Genomic DNA, 27,595 nt, shown 5'->3' with positions numbered 1-27,595 from the left:
AGGACAAGTAGGAAGATAAATCTTCACAATAAGCAGAACTTTAAGAAGTACATCTATTTGTACATTTTACCTAGAGAGAAAGATCACCATAGTGAAGGTATATACATAAAGTCTAAAGGTTTCTTTTGATGATGAGCAAGTAGGAAGGAAAAAGATTGGATTGACCGGAGGTTTAGGGTAGAGGTACATGTATGGACTTCTTAAAATAGGTTCACAGGTGTGAGAATATTGTGCCCCATGTGAATGCTCAGCAAAGGGCTCTCACTGCGGAGGAGACTCAATAATCAAATGGGCAGGACGATCAGGACTGCAAATGTCAGCTGGCCTCTTCCCCAGGAATCACTATTTCTCGGTAGGTTCAAAAGCAAAGATGGAGGTTATCCAAGGGCTCAACCACGAGAACTTCTTACCAAGGCAGATCTGGCTACTACCACCACAAATGAACGCTTTAAATGCCAGCAGCAGAAACCCATGCTGGGCCCTCCATACAGCTCCCAGTGTGGTGAATGGGGTGGAGTGATTATATCAAGCCACTTTCATTGTGGACTTGGTAGCAATTTTTCTCACTAAAATGGATCTATGTTCTGCATATAGATTTAACCCCCCTGCTATGTTCTATGAGCAAAACTTTCTGTGGACTTACTGAGAGTTAATTTCACCCACAGTAATGCATACAGCACTGCTTCTGGTCAAGAATGCTATAGGATTCCCACAGGATTCATTGGTTTTACCATAAACCAGGAGCAGCTGGCCTTGCAGAGAAGTGCGATAGTCTGTTGAAGGCTTGGTTACAGAGCCAGCTGGAGGACACCTTACAAAGTAGGGGTACTAGCCTAGAGAAAATGGTGTACACTCCAGGTCAATGACCAATATATGGTTTCATCCAAGGACAGATCAGATGGGACCATCATTCTTGTTGTTCAGTCGTGTCTGACTCTGCAATCCCATGGACTACAGCATGCTAGGCTTTTCTGTCCTTTACCATCTCCCGGCGTTTGGTCAAACTCATGTCCATTGAGTCAGTGATCCCATCCAACCATCTCATCCTCTGTCGTCCCTTTCTCCTCCCTCCTTCAATCTTTCCCAGCATCAAGGTCTTCTCCAGTGAGTCAACTCTTCACATCAGGTGGCCAAAGTATTGGAGTTTCAGCTTTAGCATCAGTCCTTCCAATGAATATTCAGGACTGATTTCTTTTAGGATTAACTGGTTTGATCTCCTTTCAGTGCAAGGGAATGTCAAGAGTCTTTTCCAACACCACAGTTCAAAAGCATCAATTCTTCCGCGCTCAGCTTTCTCTATGGGAAGGAGCAGACCTCTCACACTACCCTTCCGCACTCCTTACTGAGAGTACATTCAGTTTCAGTTCAGTCTCTCAGTCGTGTCCAACTCTTTGCGACCCCATGCATTGCAGCATGCCAGGCCTCCCTGTCCATCACCAACTCCCGGAGTTCACCCAAACTCATGTCCATCAAGTCAGTGATGCCATCCAACCATCTCATCCTCCGTCATCTCCTTCTCCTCCTGCCCCCAATCCCTCCCAGCATCAGAGTCTTTTCCAATGAGTCAACTCTTTGCATGAGGTGGCCAAAGTATTGGAGTTTCAGCTTCAGCATCATTCCTTCCAAAGAAATCCCAGGGCTGATCTCCTTCAGAATGGACTGGTTGGATCTCCTTGCAGTCCAAGGGACTCTCAAGAGTCTTCTCCAACACCACATTCAAAAGCATCAATTCTTCGGCGCTCAGCTTTCTTCACAGTCCAACTTTCACATCCATACATGACCACTGGAAAAACCATAGCCTTGACTGCTGCTGCTGCTAAGTCACTTCAGTCGTGTCTGACTGTGCGACCCCATAGATGGCAGCCCACCAGGCTCCCCCGTCCCTGGGATTTTCCAGGCAAGAACAGTGGAGTGGGTTGCCATTTCCTTCTCCAATGCATGAAAGTGAAAAGTGAAAGGGAAGTCGCTCAGTCGTATCCGACTCATAGCGACCCCATGGACTGTAGCCTACCAGGCTCCTCCGTCCATGGGATTTTCCAGGCAGGAGTATTGGAGTGGGGTGCCATTGCCTTCTCCGTAGCCTTGACTAGACAGATCTTTATTGGCAAAGTACATTAAGAAAGTTATAAATGTAATCTCATATTCAGTTGCTATGGGGGCTGTGGTCAATATTTATATTTTCTTGCTTGCATGGCAGTGTATATGTTCATGCAGTAACCTATTTCTTGCCCTGCTCTCCTTTTCACTTGTTATATAGGCTGTATTGGTGGTAGTTATCTTTATAGTTTAGTACATGAATAACATGTATGTAGCTTTTACAAAATCTATCAAATGTCCTCTTATTTATCTTATTCAAGTGTCTATGCAATAAACTCTTTGTAAAATTAATTTCTAAGGACGAATCTGCATTTCCAGATGAATTTACACACTTTGCTGGCTGATGAAAACCATACTATATAACATGTTTCTCTTTTAAGCTGGTTGTCTGGAAACAGAGCTTTTTATAAGCACCATTATAATGATCCATTCATTCAGGTTTCCAGACATTGCTTACTTCCTTTCTTCTGAATGGTTTCTGATTAGTGCTTTTCATTTTATCTTTTCCTGCACTGGTTTCTACCCATTTTTCCCACTTCAGTTTCTGTTTATAAATGAATGCTCCATTAGTGAAGCTGTTCATGACTTCCCTTAGCAGCAGCTCAGCCTTAGAATGGCCTGTTCATTTCGCTAGTGTTTCCTCAGTGCTTATCACGTGCAGACACAACAGTCCTACTCCCATCACCGTACACGGTCCCCATGTCCTCGACTATCCCCGATATTTTATGTTAGATGTTCATTGTCAGTTCCATGGGCAGCACTGGGGTGATGTGTGGCTCCTCGTAGTTGGCCTGTCTCTCACGGTCTGTTTCTCACTGTTCGTCACTCCCAACCTCTAGGGTCTGTGTTTCACCAGTGGGCACCTTTATACCCAAATCCACTCTTAGGTAAGACCTTACAATTTCTGGATTTCAAATTACTTCTCTATTTACCATAGCTTAGCTTAACTGCAACCTTTTAGAAGCTACCTGAACACCAGAACTACCTCATCCCGAGAGCTAGTGACTTTCTTCCTTTTGAAATGCATGAAGATGCTGTGATCATAGAGTGAAGATCCTGTGATCGTATAGCGGTTAGGCCTCTGTGTAGTAAAATGAATGAAGATATGAAATACATGGAATTAGGACACAAACACTGCGCTCTCTGGAGAGGTGTGTTCTCCGCTGGCAACAGTTAACAGGATGTTAGTCAATCTCTTGAGAGTTACTAACAGTCTCTTGGTTAGTAAAAATAAATGGATTAGGCTGTACACAGTCTCTGTTCTTTTCTCTTCTATTCTTTAGGAATAATATTTGTCTGCTGCTGCTGCTGCTAAGTCGCTTCAGTCGTGTCCGACTCTGTTTGACCCCATAGACGGCAGCCCACCAAGCTCCCCCGTCCCTGGGATTCTCCAGGCAAGAACACTGGAGTGGGTTGCCATTTCCTTCTCCAATGCATGAAAGTGAAAAGTGAAAGTGAAGTCGCTCAGTCACGTTTGACTCTTCGCGACCCCATGGACTGCAGCCTACCAGGCTCCTCCGTCCATGGGATTTTCCAGGCAAGAGTACTGGAGTGGGGTGCCATTGACTTCTCTGAATATTTGTCTGACATAAGTACAATTCCTCATGGGTAGGTTGCCTATCTTCCTTCTTTTTTTTTTTTTTACTCTTAATTGACATTTCCACCTCCCTGCATGCTTGTCCTACCCAAGCACATATATTCTTTAATTCTTTCAACATTTCTGCAAGTACCTACTGTGTGCCAAACACAAACTGTTTAAGGATAAAGAGATGAATATGATGCTGTTTCTGGACTCTGGAAGTCCACAGTTGTACGGAGGCCAATGTGCAGACAATAATGTCAGCCTCATAATAAATGACAGGGCAGAGGCACCTTAGAAGTCTGAAGATGTCCCTCCACCTGACCCACAAGCTGAGTGGCTCTTTAGGGACAGTGACCCTGTTTTATAAGGCAGCATGTGGTCATCAGTCCATCATGCTGGGGGAGTTGCTGAGCTTTTTTCACAACTGAAAAAACTAGCAGAACAACTCAGGCCACTGTAGGAGCAGGCAGTTTTGGAAAGTCACACTCATTTCCCTGTAAACTCAAGTGTTATAGGTAGTTGTGACCTGGGATAGTAAAATCTGTACTCCAAAATAGAATTTTAAGGAAGAAAACCCCACATGTATCCAGAAAGCAGGGCATATGCATTGTACAAAGTACTACAGAGCTCCCTTAGTAGCCCTGAATGCCCCGTATGGTGCTCTAGAAATCCTCGGCCAGTGAAATGATATCAATAAAGAATGGTAATTGGTCCCTAAAGAATTGCCTTGAGGAGGGTAACAGAGCAAATACGCCAAAGTGGCAGTAATCGAACAAGGGAGGATATAATTATTTATAATATTCAGATCAAAAGACGTGGCTATTTTGGACATGCACAATGGGTTCAGATACAGAGTGTTACCTATGGATATTCTAAGAAGGTAACGTTTCTATACGCCTCAAGAGATTTACAAGAAATCTATTTATGTTCCCTACTTGACAGTCCTTTTCATTGTATTGCTTACTAGCAACCAGCATGACTACTCAACCAAAACATTTCTACCAGCAAATGCAGTCTTGTCTCTCAGTAGCACACATGACTGAGGGTGGCCTCACTCTGACATTCAGGCTGATGGTCCCCTTGGAAGAAAGAACCCAGTGTGTCGGTGAAGGATGCTTTTGGCTTGGTGTGGGTTGTGCAGCTTTTTAATAATGTATCCGCTTTTCTTAGTCCTCCCTTTAACAAAACAAAAACCACTGCTTTCCTTTCTATGTAGTCATTGCTTAATATTCACCCTATCCAAGTTCGCCATCTACAGGTCATATAGTTTACAAGTGCTTTTAAGGTCTTGAGAAGATCACATGTGAGAATTCACATGTGCCTCCTTTAGGGGGAGTTTACTCTGCTTCTGCTGCTATTTTGGCCACCTGATGCAAAGAACTGACTCATTTGAAAAGACCCTGATTCTGGGAAAGATTAAAGGCGGGAGGAGAAGGAGATGACAGAGGATGAGATGGTTGGATGGCATTACCGACTCAATGGACATGGGTTTGGGTAAACTCTGGGAGTTGGTGGTGGACAGGGAGGCCTGGCGTGCTGCAATTCATGGGGTCGCAAAGAGTCAGACACAACTGAGCGACTGAACTGACTGACTGACTGACTGACTATCTTGTTAGATGTTTCCTGGACTCTTCTTTTACATTTGTCTACGTACAGGGATTTATTTGGAAAAGATAACAGTAAAGAAGAGCTATGAAATACATGTTTTAGTATGTTTAAGTTTCTAAACTTAAGCTTCTCAGATGGCACTAGTGGTAAAGAATCTGCCTGCCAATGCAGGAGACACAAGAGAAGCGGGTTCACTCCCTGTGTAGAGCCCCTGGGGTACGAAATGGCAATCCACTCCGTATTCTTGCCTGAAAAATCCCATGGACAGAGGAGGCTGGCGGGCTACAGCCCATGAGGTTGCAAAGAGTCGGACATGATTCAGCACATGCTTACACATACCCAAACTTAAAAAAATGCAACCTCCCTTCCAGTTACAGGAAAATAACACACTTTTCATTGATCCTTGTATTACAAAGCACTATTTATCCTAACCGCCCTTACCACTTACTGAGCACTTGGTTGATACTGTTGGCCTAGGAACTTACAGACATTATCTAATCTAATACTTAAAACATGTTTATAAGTATTTTTTATCTGCACTTTTTAGATGAGAAATCTGCAGCTCTAAGGGGTTAAGCAGCTTAGTCAAGGACACAGAGCTAGTTAGTAAGTTGGAGAGTTGGTTTTTGACATTGGTCTCACATCAAAACTATGCTCTTGAAAAATACACCATACTGCTTCCAGTATTTCATTTTTCCTTGTTTCAAGCCTATGATGGTTGCCAATGAATTTTTCAACTACTCTTCTGCCTCTCAGGTTTATATGTGTCCTCCCAGGCAGGGAGCAGGAAAGAACAACCTTTTTCTACGGCATGCTATACAACAGCCAAGAGTACAACCAGAAACTGTAAAGAAGTCTCTGTATCAGCAAGTCACTCCAGTAGCATTCCAGAGTTCAGGGTAAAGCTGTGACTCACTGTTCTTCTTCCTCTACCTGGGGCTTAGGTTGGCAAGAGTGTCCTGATCATATCTGACACTCTCCATTGACTTTAAATAAAGTCGCATTCACTCAACAATGCCTGAAGTCTGACCCTGTCTCCAAAAGGATCTTCAATTTGCAGTTTCTATCATGTTTTTCTTCAGAGGTTGCCTTTTACGAAGATCAAGAAGCTTTATTTTGGGAGGTATTTTCTTTATTCTCAGTTGAGTTTGAGTTTCTATTCATCCCCAAAAGGAGAGGTTCAGTTGGACCAAGTGGAGACATGCCCACTGAAGTGGGAGATTCTTAGGTTTAATTTAGCTGCAAAGGAGCAGAACACACCCAAACTAACTTTAGCATAAAGGAAAAATTATTGGATGGACACAGGGATATCTCATGGACATAGGGCAGAAAATGAAGGTTGTCTTCATGTGGGATTGGAATCAGGAAATGGAAGGCTGTAGGAGGCAAAAGTAGCCTCTCTCTCTCTCTCTCTCACACACACACACACACACACACCCCACAGTCTGCTTTATTCATTCACACTAAGACTTACTGAAAGCCTGCTATTTCCGGCACCATGCTAGGTGCAAAGACCACAGAGGTGAATGGAATAGATAAGAATCTAATTTTTTTGTCTCTGTAAACCATCCTTATCTGATCCACTCACCCTGGCTTTACCTGCCCTCCTGATTCAACCGCTTAATAGAAAATGACCCAGTCTCAGCATCCTTAGTTCAGACCAAGTCTTAGTGCAACACACGGCTCATTGCCTGTGGGCATCATCTGTGCACCCACGGTCCAATGGGCTAAAACAGCAATGACTCCAACGGTGGTGGGGGTTGTCAGGGAAGATAACAGAGCAAACTGTGTGAAAATGGGATGTTGGGGAAGAGCATGTGGCTGGTAAAGAAGTGATGATCATCTCTACTGCAAAGATTTTCAAACATCGAAGGGTGATGAAAGTTTCCGTAAACTTGAGGGGAGGAAAGGAAAGCAACTCAGGAAGGCTGAAAACTCACCATGGGGTGTGGTAGGGTCTCCAGGCATATGGCCTATGTTGGAAACCAGTTTGAGTCGGAGTGGAAGGCTCCAAGTGAAGAATGAGTTACTCAAAAGCCCTGTAACTCTGCCTCGGGGGAGCCTGGGTGACTTTCCTTGCAAGGGGAGAGGAAGGGAGCAAGGGAATTAGAGTAGAGCGCGTAAAAAACAAGGCCTTCCTTGAAGTCTGAACAACTTGTGGCAGCCTAGAAGTTCAAGTAACCTAGGGTAGCTGAAACGTTTGTGAACCTTGGAGGTGGTCAATCTCCAATTTTAAGAGCGACCGTGACACTGCTTGTAGAGATTGGAAAGCATCCTGAAAAACATGGGGAGTGCAGAGGCTGAAAGTCGAAATAGGCAATAACAAAAGTTTTGTGACTGTTGCCTAAGCTTTTTAGTCACTAGGGCTAATATGATCTTGGGAAACAGGAGTTACGATCATCAATGTAAAAAAGTAACTCCCCTCTCAAGTCTGGGCTGCCACCTTGCATGTCTCAAGTCAGTTCAGTTCAGTTCAGTTGCTCAGTTGTGTCTGACTCTTTGCGACCCCATGGACTGCAGCACGCCAGGCTTCTCTGTCCATCCCCAACTCCCGGAGCTTGCTCAAACTCATGTCCATCAAGTCGGTGATGCCATCCAACCATCTCATCCTCCGTTGTCCCCTTCTCCCGTCTCAAGTACCTCACCTCTATACGCTGATAAGATATTTCAAGAGAATCTTGAGAAGAAAAGGTATTTAATTTGTTCAACTGCACATATCCAAGGAAGTATTTAATGCTAATCCAATTTACTAGCACACTCTAATTTACAGTTCAATTTACCATTTTGAGAGAGTAAAAGTCATACCTGATAAAAATCCTCTGATGAGTATAAAGTTCTTAAAACTTTCAAAGAAACTCAGTATGTGGCAAAAGGCTGCAGATGTAAAGAACTACAGTTACTATACTACTAACTTAGCAAGTTACAGACATTGCCTTAGGTTATTTGGATTTAGTTGGTGGTTATTTTATATATGAGTCCTAGATTCACTTCTCATGAGGTAAAGTGTTTAGAAATTTTATTTGTTATAAAACCAGGTAGACTACTAAGTCTTATTCTCATTAACCCTCTGATTTTTTTTTTTTTCTTCTCATCAGGTTTAAAATCTAGAACTGTTTTCTCAGGGGATAAAGTGTTATTTGCTCAGTCTTGTCCGACTCTTTTCGACCCCATGGACTGTAGCCCACTAGGCTCCTCTGTCTGTAGCATTCTCCAGGCAAGAATACTGGAGCGGGTTGCCAATTCCTTTTCCAGGGTTCTTCCCAATCCAGGATTGAACCCGGGTCTCCTGCATTGCAGGCAGACTCTGGGTGTGTTATGAATGCCTGACCAATCTCTCCTTTCTGGGCTATCTATCAGGTTGTACTTACAGCAAATGTGAGGAATGACGTAATGTCTCCCTCTGGGCCAAAGAGGATTCCTCAAACTCAGTGTTACTTGGCCGCAACACAAACCCACCAACATCCACCTGAACTGCTCAGTATCACTCCTTCGACCTAGGAAGACATGAGGAACTGATGTCAATATGATGGTCATACTACATGCTGTGCTCTGAGTAGTGAAGTCCTTTGCCTTTGACCTAAGAGTCTCACGTCTTCAGTCAGCATCCGTGGAGAAGTAGCAGGCTAACGTACTAACTTAAGGAAAGTAAAATAAAATCCCAGATCCCGAGACTCAATCTTGATTTCCAAGAATTTCATCGCCCTTAAACAAGCCTCTCACAGAGTAGAATTGCCGAAAAATCTGTGTTAACTAAAGTAGGATAAAGGCAAAAATGTCAACTTTATTCAATACATTTGTTCAAATTTGTAGCCTACATATTACAAACTGTGCTCTTCAAAAGAAACAATTCTTAAAAATTAAGATCTGTGGTACTTTTCTTCCAACAATACAAACTAACCAAAATGTTTGGGGTTTCTGCTATGTGTCGTGGTTTGCAGTAGAGATATAAAGGTGAATAAGACACAGTCCCATACTTTCAGGGCTCCAGCTTTGATAGAGACAGCAAGCACAAAGGTGTATCTCAAATACAAGACTGAGTATGGTCAGATACAGCTGAACTCTAAGCAAAGAGTGGGTGAAGAATAGGGAAGAGGAGATTTAGTTCAGTTATTATTTATTCAGAAGGTGAAACAAGAGTCAAACATTGAAGGATGGCAACTCTAACAAGTGGGAAAATGGGGGAGAGGCAGGGTGTAGGAGACAAGGGAAATGGTGTGAGGAGATGCATTGCAGACAGGTAGTGTGGGATAGGGACGCAGCAAGAGCAAAGGGCAAAATGATCTTGCAGATCCTAACTGGAGTCAGCAGCTGGTTCAGGGTGCCTGGACGCCACTGAGAGACAGTAAGTTCAGACGAGTTCTGTTTGAAGTGCCCATGAAAGCTCGCAGAGAAACCGTGTTCTCTACAAGAGGTGGGAAATGTGAGTTAAACTCAGGAGAGAGATTAGAACAGGAGATACATTTGGGAATAAGGAGCAATACTTGAAGCCTTTACAAGAGAATAAAGGAGGCAAAGGTAGGGTATGCAGAGGACATGGACTTCTAGACTTCCAGGAGCCAAGCAGTAAAACAGTAGCCTGTAAGAGAAGTAGCCAGCCAAGTGTGAGAACCAGGAGACTGTGGAGACATGATACTGTGTAACAAGTCCTACAGGAAGCCCCAGGGAGTGACACAGTTCAGTTCAGTCGCTCAGTCGTGTCTGACTCTTTGTGACCCCATGAATTGCAGCACGCCAGGCCTCCCTGTCCATCACCATCTCCTGGAGTTTACCCAAACTCATGTCCATTGAGTCGGTGATGCCATCCAGCCATCTCATCCTCTGTCGTCCCCTTCTCCTCCTGCCCCCAATCCCTCCCAGCATCGGAGTCTTTCCAACGAGTCAACTCTTTGCATGAGGTGGCCAAAGTATTGGAGTTTCAGCTTCAACATCAGTCCTTCCAATGAACACCCAGGACTGATCTCCTTTAGGATGGACTGGTTGGATCTCCTTGTAGTCCAAGGGACTCTCAAGAATCTTCTCTAACACCACAGTTCAAAAGCATCAATTCTTCAGCGCTCAGCTTTCTTCACAGTCCAACTCTCACATCCATACATGACCACTGGAAAAACCATAGCCTTGACTAGATGGACCTTTGTTGGCAAAGTAACGTCTCTGCTTTTGAATATGCCATCTAGGTTGGACATAACTTTCCTTCCAAGGAGTAAGCAAGCGTCTTTTAATTTCATGGCTGTGGTCACCATCTACAGTGATTTTGGAGCCCCAAACAATAAAGTCTGATACTGTTTCCACTGTTTCCCCATCTATTTCCCATGAAGAAGAGGCAACTAGATTGGGTGATTGGGAAATTCCCATTGATTCTGTAAATAGAGGTTTCAGAGGAGGACAGAAGTTGATGGATGAGTGTCAAACAGGAAAGTGAAAGAGATGAATGTAGACTTAAATATAGACTACTATTTTGAGAAGTGTTGCTGTTAAGAGAAGGGAAAAGATTGAATATAGTCTCAAAGGAAATGAGTATTTCATAAAGAGTCATTCAATTTGAATATGTGTGTAGGCTAAGGAAAAGATGTCAGAAGGCAAATTTTTAAAAAAAGAGAAATGAAAGAAAGGGACAAGGAATAATGAGACAAGTCACAAAGTAGGTAAAATGATGTCACTTTAACACAGAAGGGGTAGCCTTGAATACAAGGTAGAATATTGTTTTTCTGAGACAGAATGGAAGGAGAAACAAATGGCTAATGATTCAGAGAAAATCTGAGCATTCTCCATGTATAATCTGGTAACTTATGAGTCAGATACAAGGAAATTTGGCAGGTGTAAATTCAGCTTGAAAAGAGAGAACCTGGATTGAAACAAGTGCTGTGGAGAATTGAAAAGACAATTAAGGATGAAGAAAAGAATCGATAAGCATCTCTCAGAGCTCAGCTATGGCTCATCATAATGGATCCCATCAGAGTCAGCTGGGGCACTGTATTAGCTCAGGCCTAGAGAGCTGAGCGAACCCGGGTCTGGGAAGTGTATACAATGGAGGCAAGTCTATAGTGCTCGTAGAAAATTAGATCACCTTATTTAACCAAGGGGTCTAGACTCACAGGGAAGCTAGAGAGTCTAGAAGTGGACTCACAGCCTGGGAAAACTGCCAATGAAGACGAATGAAAAAGAAGAGGGGGGATTATATTCACACACCTGTTTTTCAGGTTTGATAGGGATCTGTAGTTTAGAGTGGATCAAGAGAGGACAGAGTCTCAGCGGCAGCTCAGGCTAGCCTGATGACTGGTGAGTTGACTGAGGTGGTCAGGGAGGCTCGGGGCATTTTATAACACTTCAAATTAGCAAAGTGTTTTATTGCTGCTTATCAACTACCCAAATACTCTTCTGCAAAGTTGTTTTCACACATCTGTAAATTTCACCTTATCCACTCTATGTATTGTTAAAACACAAGGATAATATAAATGGATGTTAAGAACTTCAGAGAAGTTGTTCTTGAGTCCTTTTAAAAATTTTATTTACTTTCCAATTTGGGGGTTGAGCCCAAACTAATTTATTTATGGCCCTGTGGTAGACTGCTTTCCGTTTTTTCTCTCACCTATAACTAATGAATTAATTTTGAGGTTTTGTTTAAAGTCTCTCCTTCCCACTATATTATACCCTTCAACAAGTCAGGGAATGTGCCTGTTCTGTTCTGTACTATAACCTGGAATATTCAACACCTAAAACAATTCCTAGCACATAAATGTGTTCAAAAAATACTTGCTGATGCGTGATTGCCAAGGGGAAGGAGGTGTGTGGAGGGATGGAGTGGGATTCTGGGGTTAGCCGATGCAAACTATTACATTTAGATGGATAGATAACAAGGACCTACTGCGTAGCATAGAGAACTACATTCAATATCTTGTGATAAGCCATAATAGAAAAGCATATATTTTTTAAAAAAGAATGGACATATATCTGGATATATATGTATAACTGAATCACTTTGCTGTACAGCAGAAATTAGCACAACACTGTAAATCAACTCTAGTTCAATTGTAAAAGTTGTGGTTGTTAAATGTTTCTAAAAGAAGATACTGGCTAAATACGGGCAGCCTCTGTTAGTTGATTAATGCTACTCATTGCTTACTGCATATATGATCAACTGAAAATGTTTCTTTTTATTTCATGAATATCTGTAATGTTCAAAGAGGATAAGATGCCTTTTATTGTCTCTGTTAACTATTACATTCTCTGCATACACTGTTGAAATGACAAGAAACAACATGCTTGCTTTTAACTCTTCCTCCAATCTCTTCCTTTCAAACTGATGTAAAATTTTCAGAGTATTTCTTAGTGTTAATCCTCTATAAGTTTTAATAGAAATTTCCATAAATTTCTCATTGCATTGCATTATGAGATCATCTTCAGATTCTCTGAAATTTCTGTAGCAATGTTTATGTCATAGTCTCTAGCTCAGAAAATAAGCCAGTTAATTAGGATGTTAGTCAGAAGGAAAGTATCCATTCATTCAAATCATGGTCTTTAACTATCTGCAATTGAACAATTTGTAAATATTGTTCTTTATGGTGCCTCACTGCTGCCCTCTTCTGGTGGCACATAACAGCTTAGGCATATACCGCTGCTGCTGCTAAGTCGCTTCAGTCGTGTCCGACTCTGTGCGACCCCATAGACGGCAGCCCACCAGGCTCCCCCATCCCTGGGATTCTCCAGGCAAGAACACTGGAGTGGGTTGCCATTTCCTTCTCCAATGCATGAGATAATATTAATAGATGTTCATTTTTACTTGGGCTTCCCTGGGGGCTCAGGGGTAAAGAGTCCACCTGCAATGCAGGAGACACAGATGCAGCTCCTGGGTGGGGAAGATCCCTTGGAGAAGGAAAGGGCAATCCACTCCACTATTCTTGCCTGGGAAATCCCATGGACAGAGGAGCCTGGACAGGTACAGTTAGCAGGATGGCAAAGAGTTGGACATGACTTAGTGACTGAGCACGCATGCATATTTTTACTTGTGAATGAAAACAAATGTGGCACTCCGTAAAACAAAAAAGTTATAAATAAATTACAAGACTTAGTCATGGTGTAAGAAACTGGAAAACTTTTTTGAAACATTAAAATAGTGACACATACCATTTACCTAACCAACAATCTTTTTTTAACTCTGTTTCAGTAAAAATCCATTAATTGTTTTGAATTTCAATATAGAAAAAATAATCCATTGTTTCATCTCTATGATATTCCACTGTAACAACAATAAAAATTACACTTGTGCTATGGAGAAAGAGTTTGCTAACAAGGGCTTCCCTTGTGGCTCAGCTGGTAAAGAATCCACCTGCAATGTAGGAGACCTGGATTCGATCCCTGGGTTGGGAAGATCCCCTGGAGAAGGGAAAGGCTACCCACTCCAGTATTCTGGCCCGGAGGATTCCATGGACTATAGTCCATGGTGTTGCAAAGAATCGGACACGACTGAGGGACTCATTAGCATTGCAAGGCATGTTTAAATGGCTTGAGAGGAAATAAGATCTATTAAACTATTAGGGTATTTTAGAGTAACTAAATACATGAAAGAAATACTGATAATTAAAAGAGTATTATCTGTTTATGAAATGCTCCAGAGGTCCTTCACTAGCAAATAATGTAGTGGTTCTGAACATACACATGAACTGAAGCCTTTGTTCACGCTCTTGTCTTGACTCCTACCTTATTCTCACTACACATCCTACAGTCGACGATGACAAACTTCCCATAAATGTGGTCTCCACTGTCTCTCCTGCTGCTGCCGGTACAGGTCCTCTCCAGTTCATACTGTCAGCCTCTACACTGGTTTTCCTGTTATCTGTCTCTCTCTGTTTCCACACTCTACCCTTCACAGACTGCCAGATAGCTTCTTAAAAACAGAACAGTGTCGCTTCTCTACTTAAAAATGTCTGCTGGCTTTCTGTTGCCTGTGGGATGAAGTCTAGGCCTCCGATCTTGGCAGGGAGAGTCCAGCCTGCCTTGCTCAGCTCTGCAAGCAATGCAGCATAGTTTCTGCCCTTGAGCACTTGCCCTTGGCGTCCTGGAGTAGCATCCCACAGCACTCTGTTGTTTTTGACTCTGTGGCAGAGCTTGGTCCAAGGCTCTGTTATATATGGGTTACTTAATCATCTGCAAAGAGACTGAGTCCTGAGAGTAGCCAGTGTCTCCCTGCTTCTCTTTTGAATCTCCAGCGCGCAGCTGGAGCTCGCTCTGTGACGAACACACAGGGGAAGCTCAGTGCAGGTTTGTGAATAGATGAATGAATGAATGGACGAAAGCTGTTCTCCCCATCTTTACTGAAATCTTCAGTTTTTGAGTTTTATAGTGCCACCTCTCTAAAACCTTTCTTGACTCTTACCTGGCGTACGTAATTGCCATCACAGTTTTTTGTTCATATAAATTAGTTGTATATACTCCAGCCTCCTTTCAGGTCATACTCACTGAAAGGCAGCCTGGGAGAGTGAAAAGGGCATGAGCTGGAGGTAGACAACCCTGAGCTTGTAGTCCTGCCACTCACTCTTCCTGTCACCTTCGATGGGTAACTCAGCTCATTTTTAATTTTAAAATTGAAGTATAGTTGATTTACAATATTGTGCCAATTTCTTTTGTTTAGTAAAGTGACTGAGTTAGGCACATATATTCTTTTTTTTTCATATTGTTTTCCATTATGGTTTATCACAAGGTATTAAACACAGTTCCCTGTGCTATACCGTAGGACCTTATTGTTAAATTATTTTATGTTTTTTATCTATTGGCTGTGTCACACAGCTTACAGGGGATCTTACTTTCCTGGCCAGGGATTGAACCTGTGCCCTCATCAGTGAAAGCAGAGTCCTAACCACTGGACTGCCAGCGAATGCCCCAATTTTTCTATTTCATCATCTGCTTTTCTAAAATGAAAATTTCCCCCCCCCCACCCCCCCCCCCACCAAATGAGGCTAACACCACTTCCCCATAGGTTTAATGCAAAGATTAAAAGAGAAAGCGAGGAACTTTCCTGGCAGTCCAAGGGTTAAGGCTCTGTGGTTCCACTGCAGGGAGCGCAGTTTCCGGCCCTGGTTGGGAAACTAAGATTTTGCACTGCTTATGACACATTCGAGATTTGCATGAACTTTTAGTATTTATTCCCTTTCCCTGAGGGTGAAAGTGAAAGTGAAAGTCACTCAGTCGTGTCATTTCCTTTGTGACCCCATGGACTATACAGTCCATGGAATTCTCCAGACCATATCCAATTTAAATCTAGGTTTCCAAGGCTTCAAAAACTACAGAGACTCAGTAATGTTTCCTGAGCAAATAAATGAATTCCAGAGTTGTATTTGGTCAAAAGTGATATAAATACATATTTTAACAGGCTTTTAAACTAATACAATTGCTTGTCATTCCTTCCTACTCACTTAGTGTAAATATTGCATCTTAATACTCTGACATGGCTCAAATAAAATTTTTATCATTTTTATGATTCTAGTATCCAAAGCATAAAGGGTCACACAATTTGAAGCATAAATATTTTCTAATCTTTTGGGGATACTTCCATTTATTTATTTTCTTTCATGTAGTCATTGTAAAGTATGTCTGTGAGGTGTTTCAATAAAATGAACTAGTGTTTATATTTTAATGGAATAACTATATTATAATGTTAAGTAAGAAAAAATAGAATATAAATTAGTTCATACCACATGATAGCAATTATATTTTAAAAAGTCACTGAGGATCATTGATTTTTTTTCCAGAAATAGCAAAAATACACCCTAAAATTCATACAAAATCTCAAGGGACCCTAAATAATCAAAACAATCTTTAAAAAGAAGAATAAAACTGGGGGGCTGCCATTTTTAGAAAAATTGGACTACATCAAAATTTAAAAACTTTTGTGCATCAAAGGACACAGTAAACAGAGTGAAAAGGAAACCCATGGAATGGGGCAGGCATTTGCAAGTCATATAGCTGATAAGGAGTTTATATCCAGAATATACAAGGAATTCTTACTACCCAACAACACAAACAATCCAATTGAAAAATTAGTCAAGGGACTTCAACATTTCTCCAAAGAAGATGTACAAATGGCCAACGAGCATAGGAAAAGAGAAGCTCAATAAGCATAGGAAAAGAGAAGCTCCCTGTTACTAACCATTGAGGAAATGAATAAGCTCTCCAGTACTAACCATAAAGGAATGAATATTAAAATTGAAATGAGATGCTGCCTCACACCCATTAGAATGGCTACTATGAAAAAAAAAAAAACAGGAACAGAAAAAGTGTTGGCCACGATGTGGAGAAGTTGGAACCTTAGCACACTGTTGGTGGGAATACAAAATGGTAGAGCTGCTATGGCAAACAGCATGATGGTTCTTCAAAAAAATTAAAATGTAGAAAAATCATATGATCCAGCAATCCCACTTCCAAGTACATACCCAAAATAACTGAAAGCAGAGACTTGAAGAGATATCCGTGCACCATGTTAATAACAGCACTATTCACAATAGCCAAAAAAGATGTAAGCAACCTATATATCCATTGACAGATAAATGGATACGAGAAATGTGGTATATACATATGATGGAATACTATTCAGCCTTAAAAGGGAAATTCTGATAACAGCTACAATAAGATAAACTTGAGAACATCATACTAAGTGAAATAAGCAAGTCACAAGAGAACAATTCTACTCACACAAGGTACCTAGAATTGTTAAATTCATAGAGACAGAAAGTAGAATGATGCTTGCCAGGGCTGGGTGGAGGGGAGAATGAAAAGTGATTGTTTGACTGTACAAGGTGAAAAGAATTCAGTGGATGGATGGGAATAATGGTAGCACAACAATGTGAATGTAAATTAATACCACTTAAATGTGTACATTAAAAATAGTTATAAAAGTAAACTTGATGTGCATTTTACCACAATTCACGCAAACAATTTAAAAATAGTCAGTAGGCCAGGAACCCAACCTGGCTTTCTGTGATGACCCAGAGGGGTGGGATGGGCGGAAGTGCAGGGGGCTAAGGAGAGAAGGGATATACATATAATTATGACTGATTCACACTGCTGTACAAAATTGTAAAGCAATTTTCCACCAATTAAAAAATAAAGGAAACATAAAAAATTAATCAGAAGGAAATACACCAAAATATTGAGCTTTTGCCTCTACAGTGACTATATAGAGTTATAGCACTAGGAAAAAAAGAATTCAAAAGTTTCATATGAAAACTTACCCCAAATCTGTGTTTATTAGATTTCAATCCATTTCTGGTTTAGAAGAACCTCCTAGTTAAAAAAAATTTTTAAATGCAGAGGCCTTTGAACGAACACAGTAAGAAATAGTCTCTAAGTTTTTATTTCCTGCATTGCATCATAGGCATTGCTGCATGCTTGCTATCTGAAACATCCAGAAAAGGGGACAGAGGAAACTCATGTTCCTTTGTCCCCCAAGAGAGTAGAGAAGTTACAATTGGTCATCACTCTTCCTCACTTTCGATTACACAGGAAGACAACTATTACTCCAATCAGACTTTTGTTCCATCACTCTACTGAAAATGTCTTGATCAAAGTCACTGATAAACTCTACATACCTAAATCCAGTGGTCCACTCTCATTCCTCATCTTAGTCAACACACCAACAGCATGTGATGCAGACCCTGCCTCCTCTACCGCCCTCCAGGACACCACAGTCTTTTGTCTTTCCTCCAACATTACGGGTCACTCCTTCATGGCCTTTTGACTGGTTCTCTTCCTCTCATAAATCCCATCCGGTTGGACTGTGCAAAGGCTCAGTCTCTGGTCCTCCTGCTTTCTCCATCTAAACCCACTCTTTGGTGATTTCATTTAGTTTATGGTTTTAAATAACATGTGCTTCCCTGGTGGCTCAGATGGAAAATCTGCCTGCAATGCAGGAGACATGGGTTCAATCCCCATGTGGGGAAGATCCCCTGGAGAAGAGAATGCCTACCCGTTCCAGTATCCTTGCCTGGAGAATTCCATGGACAGAGGAGCCTGGTGGGCTACAGTCCACAAGGTCACAAAGAGTTGGACACGACTGAGTGATTAATACTTTAAATAACATGTACTGGTTGAAAATCATCTGTTTCCTCTCTCCCATTCAAACTTCTCTCTTGAATTTTACAGAAGCATATTTTCAACTGTTTGTTTGATTATGTGCACTTGGATATTCAATAAGCATCACATTTTCAAAAATGTCCACATTGAAATCCTGATCTGCCTCAGCTAATGACTCCCCATTTCCAGGACAGTGAAATGAAAGGCCAGCTCTTAGAAGAACTGTGTGTTCAGAAGAGGCTGAGTGGAAGCAGATGGGGTGATTGGAAGGGATACATCTTTGGAGAAAATTTGGCCAGGGGAACTCCTTGGTTCCCTCATGTCCACTGAGTCTTTTTCTTTGTATGTGTGCAGCTTCAGTCTAAGAAGTTTTTCCTCTGATAACTGTGACTTGTGGGAACTATGGTGTTAAGATGCTGCGGAACTTCTGAAATCTGCTGAATAAGCAATGCTTTTCTTTCACTCTAACTTCCCTTTTCACACATGGTGGCTACTAGCTTGCAAATGAGAGTTATTACCAGCCTACCAGATGCTTCCCAGAAGCCATGATCAAGAAGTATTTAAATTATAAACGGTGTTAAGGTTGTACCACAGTTATTTCTGATACATTTTTTAAGACTCTAGAATTTTGAAACATTTTATTATTATGAGAGCAAAACAGTGTTACTGTAGAAAGTTTGGAGAAAAAATATGGTAAAAAAGAAAAGAATTACCCATGGTCGCACTAAGAAATAAGCATTATAGTTTATAGCATTATTTCTATGCATAGTTATAATATTTACGATGAAGTTTTAAAAACTGTAAGTTCCCAAAATTTAAGTATTCTTTGACCATAATCAAGCAGTCTGTTATTTGTCTCTCAACTGTGATGCCTAGATACATTCAGAAGTGATTTAACTAAACATTGTGACTCCATACATATTTTGGGGGTGCTTCTTTCACTCATGCTGCTGCTGCTGCTGCTAAGTCGCTTCAGTAGTGTCCTACTCTGTGCAACCCCATAGACGGCAGCCCACCAGGCTCCCCTGTCCCTGGGATTCTCCAGGCAAGAATACTGGAGTGGGTTGCCATTTCCTTCTCCAATGCATGAAAGTGAAAAGTGAAAGTGAAGTCGCTCAGTCGTGTCCGACTCTTAGTGACCCCGTGGACTGCAGCCCACCAGGCTCCTCCGCCCATGGGATTTTCCAAGCAAGAGTACTGGAGCGGCTTGCCGTTGCCTTCCTCTCTTTCACTCATATCCTATGGTTAACTTAGGGGCAGTTTCTGCATGTGTTATCTCTTGTTTCTCTGTCAGCCTTACTTCAGAACTAGACTTCTCACCACTTTGCCTGCCCCCACATCCCACCTAACACAGATGATTAATCCCAAACCTCAGTAGTAACTGTTAACTTTTATCAAAGTGTTCCTAAGAAAAGATCTCTCCTACTGTGTATGTGGCAGGCATGTTCACTTAATAGCAGGTTGCAGGAGCCTGGGGTAAGGCCAGAACCTCCTTTGGAGTTATTTGTTCAAGTCAGGAAGGCAAGTGAAGGACAGACACAGTTGCAGGTACTGGGGAAGGTCTGGTTTGGCACGTGTGTCATCTTACTCAGAAGGGATATCGAGAGACAATTGGCAGAGTTCTAGTAAATGGTTGGAATTCGAGGTAGAGGAAGTGTATTGCATGAGGCAGAGTAATGGAGCGATGTTAACAGCATAGCAAAGAGGTGGCAATAATAATTATTACCATTTATTAAGTAAATATGATGAATAATAGTACCCGTCTCACAAACTGTAGTGAGTATTAAATAAAATAAATGTATATAAGCCTTGTAGCAATAAGACTGACATACAGCAGTCTCCCTGTATCCACAGGAGATTGTTTCTAAGACACCCCAGTGGATGCCTGAAACCACGGATAGAATTGATGGGATAAAATTTATATGTTAAAGGAAGACAAGAAAAGTTAAGCGTAAAATTCTCTCTCCATTTGGGCCTTCTCCCTCCCCGTTTAGTCTGCAATGTTCATCTGCATTATAAAGGCCCCCCTGTCCATGGGATTCTCAGGATTCTCCAGGCAAGAATACTTGAATGGGTTGTCATGCCCTCCTCCAGGGGATCTTCCCACCCCAGGGATCGAATCTGCATCTCTTATGTCTCTTGCGTTGGCAGGCAGGTTCTTTATCACTAGAGCCACCTGGGAAGCCCAATACATTAACCAGACCTCAAAGGTGGGAATGCAAAGATCAAGTTTTTCCTTTTTTCAATGCTAACAATGTTTTCTTCTTAACTTTATTGTGAATTCAATTTGGTTGACAGTATCAAATCCTATATATACACCCTACATACATATCTAAGATGAAGTTTAATTTATAAATTAGGCACAGCAGAAGAATAACAATAACTAATAATAAAAGAGAACAATTGTAACAATATACTATAAAAGAAGTTACACGAATGTGGTCTCTCTTTGTTTCTCTCTCAAAATAACTTTTTGCATAAATTTAATGCCTTTCTATTTTAACTCCATATTAATCACAAACTATGGTCAAAACATTTGCAATTTGAGGTGTGGCAGCCAAACTAGCACAAATTTTATTTTCTTTCTTCACAATTTCATGAATAGAAGACTTGTCCTTACAGTAGATCTTAGCAAATTCAGCATACATTTTTCCTTTCCTTATGAAGTCAAGGACTTTCATCTTTTCACTTAGAGGAAGCACTGTATGAGATCTCTTTGGCGTACCTGAATTGCCAATGTCACTACTCTGGCTCTTCAGGGCCATTATGAAGTAGAACAAGGCTGACTCAAAATGCTGTGATGGTGTGCTGGATAACCAAGACGGCCGCTAGGTGACTAACAGTGGGCAAGGCTCCACAAACACTCAAATCACGAGATTCATGCGTGGGCCAGAGAGCACGGGATTTCATCACGCTACTCAAAAGGGAAGGTAATTTCATATTTTGGGGGCGTCCCGGTGGTGTCAAAGGTAAAGAACTGGCCTGCCAGTGCAGGAGACATAAGAGACATGTGTTCCATCCCTGGGTTGGGAAGAGTTCCCTGGAGGAGATCATGGCAACTCGTTCCAGTGTTCTTGCCTGGAGAATCCCATGGACAGAGGAGCCTGGGAGGTACAGTCCATAACGTTGCAAAGAGTTAGACATGACTGAGGAGAAGGCAATGGCAACCCACTCCAGTACTCTTGCCTGGAAAATCCCAGGGATGGAGGAGCCTGGTAGGCTGCAGTCCATGGGGTCGCGAAGAGTCGGACACGACTGAGCGACTTCACTTTCACTTTTCACTTTCATGCATCGGAGAAGGAAATGACAACCCACTCCAGTGTTCTTGCCTGGAGAATCCCAGGGACGGGGGAGCCTGGTGGGTTGCCGTCTATGGGGTTGCAGAGTCGGACACGACTGAAGTGACTTAGCAGTAGCAGCAGACATAACTGAAGCAACTAAGCAAGCACCTGGTGGCTCAGTTGTAAAAAATCTGCTGCAGGAGACACACATTTGATCCCTTCCCTGAGAAAATTCCTCATGCTGAGGAGCAACTAAGCCCAGGCACCACAACTGTTGAGCCTGTGTTCCAGAGCCTAGGAGCTGCAAATACTGAGCTCACGAGCTGCAGCTACTGAAGCCCACACTCCTAGAGCCGGTGCAAGACAATGCAGTGAGAAGAGTAGCTCCTCCACCCCCAGCAACTAGAGAAAAGCCCGCTCAGCAATGAAGACCCAGCACAGCTAAAAAGTTTTCTTTTTTAGATGAAAAAGAATTAAAAAAATAAAATTTAGGAATTTCTGAATTTTTTCATTTAATATTTCTGGATCAAGAGTAACTAAAACCATGAAAAGCAAAACCAAAGATAAGCGGTGTGGGGGGGAGGGGCTACTGCACAGAATATGCTTAATAAATATGCATTAATAAATAATGAATGTGTGCATACTTAGTCATGTCCAACTCTTTTGCGACCCCCGTGGACTGTAAGCCCACCAGGCTTCTCTGTCCATCGGATTTTCCAGGCAAGAATACTGGAGTGGTTTGTCATTTGCTTCTCTAGGGGGTCTTCCTGACCCAGGTATTGAAACTGTAACTCCTAATCTCCTGCACTGTAGATGGATTCTTTATCCCTGAGCCATCCGGGAAGCCTGAATAATAAACATTTATATTATTGTTTACAGGGGCTTCCCTGGTGGCTCAGTGGTAAAGAATTGACCTGAAATGCAGGAGATTCAGGAGATATGGGTTCAAATCCTGGGTTGGAAAGATCCCCTGCAGGAGGGCATGGCAACCCACTCCAGTATTCTTGCCTGGAGAATCCCATGGACTGAGGAGCCTGGCGGGCTACAGTCCATGGAGTTGCAAAGGGTCGGACGCGCCTGAAGCAACAGAGCACGTATTATTATTTATTAATTTAGCAGTGGTGAACAGATTGAATGTCAGTTATGGTGAGTGGGAGACATGTTTCCTTGGTTTATCAGACCTTTAGATACTGCCTGTTTGTGAATTCCTGAACTCTGGGATCTGTTCACTTCATGTTGAATCCTAGCTACACAGTAGTCCTCTCCTCCCAGTCGCTTTCCCTTCATCACACATTAGGAGATCTGGTTCTAATTCTGTCTGTGTCACAAACTAGTTGTGTGAATTTAGGCAAGTCACCTTTCCCTGCTAGACCTCAATTTCCTCACCTTTAAAACTGGGGGAGTTTTAGAGATTATCATGCTAAGTAAAGTAAGTTAGACAAAGAAAGATAAAAATCGTATGACATTACTTATATGTGATATCTAAAAAAAAGATACAAAAGTACTTATTTATGAAACGGAAACAGACTCACAGACTTCCAAAACAAACTTAAAGTTACCAAAGGGGAAAGGTGGAGTGGTGGGGGATAAATTAGGAGATTGGGATTAACATATACACACTAGTATATATAAAATAGATAATCAACAAAGACCCCCTGTATAGCACAGGGAACTCTACTGAATACTCTGTAATGACCTAGATGGGAAAAGAATCTGAAAAAGAATATATATACATATATATATAATATACGTATAATGGAATCACTTTGCTGTACACCTGAGACCAACACAACATTGTAAATTACACTCTAGCATAAAACAATTTTATGTATTCTTTTTAAAAATCTATTTAAAAATAAAATATAAAAAAGAATGTTAGGAAAAGAAACAATATTGAATTAGGAGGGTTTGCTAAGGACTGTATAGTCCTTTCCAACTCTGTGATTCTACAATACTATTTCACATCTCTCAAAATTCAGCAGCAAGTAACAGGATCAGTGTCAGCCTGGTCTGCTAGCATAGCAGCTACATGTTCTCCATGGGACTTAGAATTATTTCCTCCCTAGAATGAATCCCTTAAAATTGCCAGTATGACTGTTTTAATGGTCACTGGCACATACCATGATATGTTAATGGCCCTGGACCTGCAAGATGTTTATCATGTCCTCCCCAACTCCTACCCTCCAGCCCCAACCCCACCCCAATTTCAGAGTTAATGGTGTCTCAGTGAAACAGGCAGAATGGAGCCATAGTCCTTACTCTGGGTAATTCATCCTCTCTATGATTCTTATTTCAAAAACTATTAGCTAGATTCTGCATCTCTTCAATTTTATGACAAGTGGTGAGGGCTGCAGATCTGATAAAAGTTTGATAAAGCATTTCTTTATCTATCTATATTTTGTACATCTATAATTAGGCAGTTCAGGAGATTGTGTTAACATTGAAATCTGTTACCAAGGACCAGTGAAGTTCAAAGATACTTCACTGGTTCAGAAAATACCCACTTCTCAAACATGTTAGGGCAGTATCTCCAGAACTTTAGTCAGGTACATGCCACCTTCACAATCTTTACTATATCTGCGTATTACCTGTAATAGTTTTTATTTAATCATTTCCTTAAAATCAATAGTAAATTTATTTTTACTTAACATCTTCCTGAGCAATAATATCCATGAAATTATAGATTTTAAAAGCTAATTACATTTTCAAGTACCTTGAACTAAGCACAACTCAAAGTTTCAAAGTAGGGATATGTGTCACCTAAAATTGGTGGTTTGTATACCATACTTTGGGCAAGTTAAATGAATATGCAACTGATATTTAAGCTGTGATCATCTCTTTCTGTTTTTCAGCCATAGAAGAAAGACAGCATCAGATAATATTCTTACTTTTAAATCTGTCTGTCCCATAGAACTCTAGAAACAAAGGAAATCACAACATCTTCGCTGTGATTTGCAAAGCAACATGGCAAAAATAGATGTCACTGTCAATAAGAAGGTGGCTCAGTGGTAAAGAATCTGCCTGCCAATGCAGGAGATGCAGGAGAAGAGAGTTTCATCCCTGGGTTGAGAAGATCCCCTGGAGGAGGAAATGGCAACCCTCTCCAGTATTCTTACCTGGAAAATTCCATTGACAGAGGAACCTGGTGGGCTACACAGTCCATGGAGTCACCAAAGACTCGGACACGACTTAGCAACTGAGCACGCCTGCGCGTCAATAACAAAGGACGGAGTATAGAGAGAGGTAGCAAATACAATAAAAATAAATATGGAATTAGTTTACACCAAAAGTTTGAATGTACAGTCCTGTTAAAGTTCTTCAAGCTAGACACTTAAAACTCAGGAAATAAAAGCATTTCCAATGAACATTTTATTTTGAAGAGCCATCATTTTCTGAAATAGATTAAAGGACAGGAAAAGCAGTGTATGTGCTGTGTTCTGGGAAAAGGGTCAGTGAAATTCTTTTGGAATGGGAGAAGCCATGGAATTTCAGAAATATCTTGAAATGCACACATTTACTCTTAATAAAAATTCCAGCTTCTAAACCCAAGCTTAAATCACACAGCACTTGAAGGGAGACTGTTACAGCTTAACAAGTCAGGTGCGCTCATTACACAGTATTATTTTGTGTGGGATTTTATAATGTCTATCATAATTTACATATGGCTTCTTCAACTTCAAAAAATATTTATATATATTTATTGTCTCCCTACTCGTGCAAGTAGATGAGTATAAAATTCTGGTGTCTTGCTGGGGGAAGAATTGAAGAATTCATCTCAGGCTCAAAAAGACATTTGAAGTAGAAAGTAAATTATTGCTAGAATAATTCAAAGTCTTTTGTTTCCTTGAGGCTACAGGTTGATAGAATTTGGACAGAAGAGATGCGAAGAGAGACAAATTTTTTTGGATATAAAGCGGATAGAAAGACTTGGTTTGACAATTGTTTAGGTCTGTGTGTCTTCCAAGTGGTAAATTAACTTACACCCACCCCTACCCCAAATAGCGCATACCATACAGTCACATAATCTGTTGACACACCAATCAGACCTAGGGGAACACAGCTTCTCGGTACGACTACTATTGCTCTTTTTAGTTCGCAGGGAAGAAAGAGGAGAAACAAAAGAATGTGGAGACCGTGCTGAAACATCAGTATAGACTTGTACAGCAAGTGATTCCAAGTGAGGAATTAAAAATGTTTATAACAATAAAGTATCAGCCAACCAAAAGTGGATACTGTTTCTCATAAGAGTACTAGCTGCACCAAGTCTAAAGAAGAGGCAGATAGATGCGGACACTACAGAGATGTCATTACGTTGTGACATGAAGTCCCCTCCTTTCTGATCCTGCCTCTTTGCACACTCACCCACCTGCAAATTCCAAACAATTCTAAAGGTTTTTAATCTGTGGCTTTCCAAAGTCATTTGGAGCCTTAATTTTAAATGCTAAAATTGGCATTAATGAAAAATGCTTTTAATGAAAACGCTTTGGAATGAAAAGACTCTTTGGAATACAAATACGAAAGAATTTTAATTTTTCTAGATATTTTCCCTCTACATAATACTTCTTTATATGCAGAATTCCTCTCTGTTCTTCCCAAATGAGAAGAGTAATTCTCCAGCCTTATCTGTTTCCTGGAGAAATTATTGAAGCCGTCATAAAAGTGATAGCTGCTGTTATCGCTACTTACATACTCCAGCCAAATGTCCCAGGGTTAATTTTTCAAATAAGTAATCCCAACTACTTAATCAAACACCTCAATTCAGTGATAAATGAAGCCAGATTTTCACTAGCAGCTCTAGCATGCCTCTGGACTTGAGGACTTCATCATTTAAACCTTAAAAAAAAAACAACCCGTTTCTTTTCTTCTCTTCCTAATAACCTAACACCACTACAGGCGGCCCTTCCCCGCCCCCCACTCCCCCTCCCTTTCTAGGGAGTTTTCAGATGTGCAAATGTTCTAGAAACTCCAAAGTTATTTAAATGTAGAGAAGACCACCGGATGGACACAGGATCACAATTTAAGAAAATACTTCCTTAAAAATTATTCTTTTATACCCACGTATACTGCGCTTTTGTCATTAAAAGGCTGATACTCACCATTATCTCGAGGAAGAGGAAATACACTTTAAACCAGCAAATCTAACTCTTAAAAAGTTAATTACAGCACAAGTTCCCTGAAATATACTGTTTCTTATAAACAGCCTCCATTTCAGGAAGTAGGAATTTAAAAGAAAAACATGGCCTGTTATTGTCTCAGAGTTTGATTGTGTAATTCAGCTCGGGGACTTTTCAGCAGTTCTGTGCCATAAGACACTCCCCTTTAGGAATTGCTTTAGTGAAAGGTATTCTGGGAGTTGTATTGCTACAGAGAATTTCCTTCGTCTTAAGAAAGTGTAAGAAAACTCCTTATTTGGATTGAGTCAGAATGGAGAGCCAGTCCACTGAGAGAATGTCAGTTAGAAGAAATGAGCATGACATTGTTTTTGATCTATTATCAAAAGGAATTCTTGTTAAGGCTCCAGTCAGTACTCCATTTTAGAATTAGTGTGTACAGCTGAGCTTGTCACAGGGACAGGTATCTATATTACCAAGTTTTTGGGGGGTTGAAAAATGAGGTTGGAATTTATCTCATAGAAAATCTCGTCAGGCTGCTTGATTCAACAGTGAGGACTGTCTAATTGCATCACATAGAGGACATCATCCTTCAGTATAAATCTGCGCTCCAAATTCTGACAAAAAATACCAAAAGTACAAGAAAAGGTTGGTAAATGCTTAACATTTTATTGAAAAAATTATTGATGTCAATAACTTTTAATTTTCTCAGTCCTTTCTGAGCCTGCTGGGTTAAAGAAGTGTCCTCTCAAGTGAAGGAATAAAAGAGTTCATTAGTAGTAATTTGATAAATCTTGGAGAAAGTAAATGACTAATAAAAAGAAAAAAAAAAAAGTTTTAAGTGTTAGTCACTC

General features: G+C 41.0%; 1 protein-coding gene across 6 annotated transcripts in view; it reads right to left on the bottom strand.

Moving 5' to 3' along the window:
- Positions 1–26,916, bottom strand: part of ALPK1 (alpha kinase 1) — a 118,730-nt gene extending 91,814 nt beyond the window's left edge. For 3 of the 6 annotated variants that reach the window (XR_008716913.1, XM_055587970.1, XM_055587968.1), the window contains exons 1-2: positions 26,727–26,916; positions 8,656–8,781 (exon numbers count right to left, since the gene is read on the bottom strand). The gene's annotated coding sequence lies outside the window, so the exon portion shown is untranslated. Of the gene's footprint in view, positions 1–8,655; positions 8,782–24,746; positions 24,837–26,726 lie in introns of all 6 variants that reach the window. The other 3 variants (XM_055587971.1, XM_055587972.1, XM_055587973.1) reach the window with 2 other exon arrangements.
- Positions 26,917–27,595: the final 679 nt, after the last annotated feature.

This window comes from Bubalus kerabau, chromosome 7 (assembly GCF_029407905.1).
Source record: "Bubalus kerabau isolate K-KA32 ecotype Philippines breed swamp buffalo chromosome 7, PCC_UOA_SB_1v2, whole genome shotgun sequence".
In the NCBI taxonomy this organism is placed as follows: Eukaryota; Metazoa; Chordata; class Mammalia; order Artiodactyla; family Bovidae; genus Bubalus; species Bubalus kerabau.
This window is presented reverse-complemented; position numbering and strand designations above follow the sequence as displayed.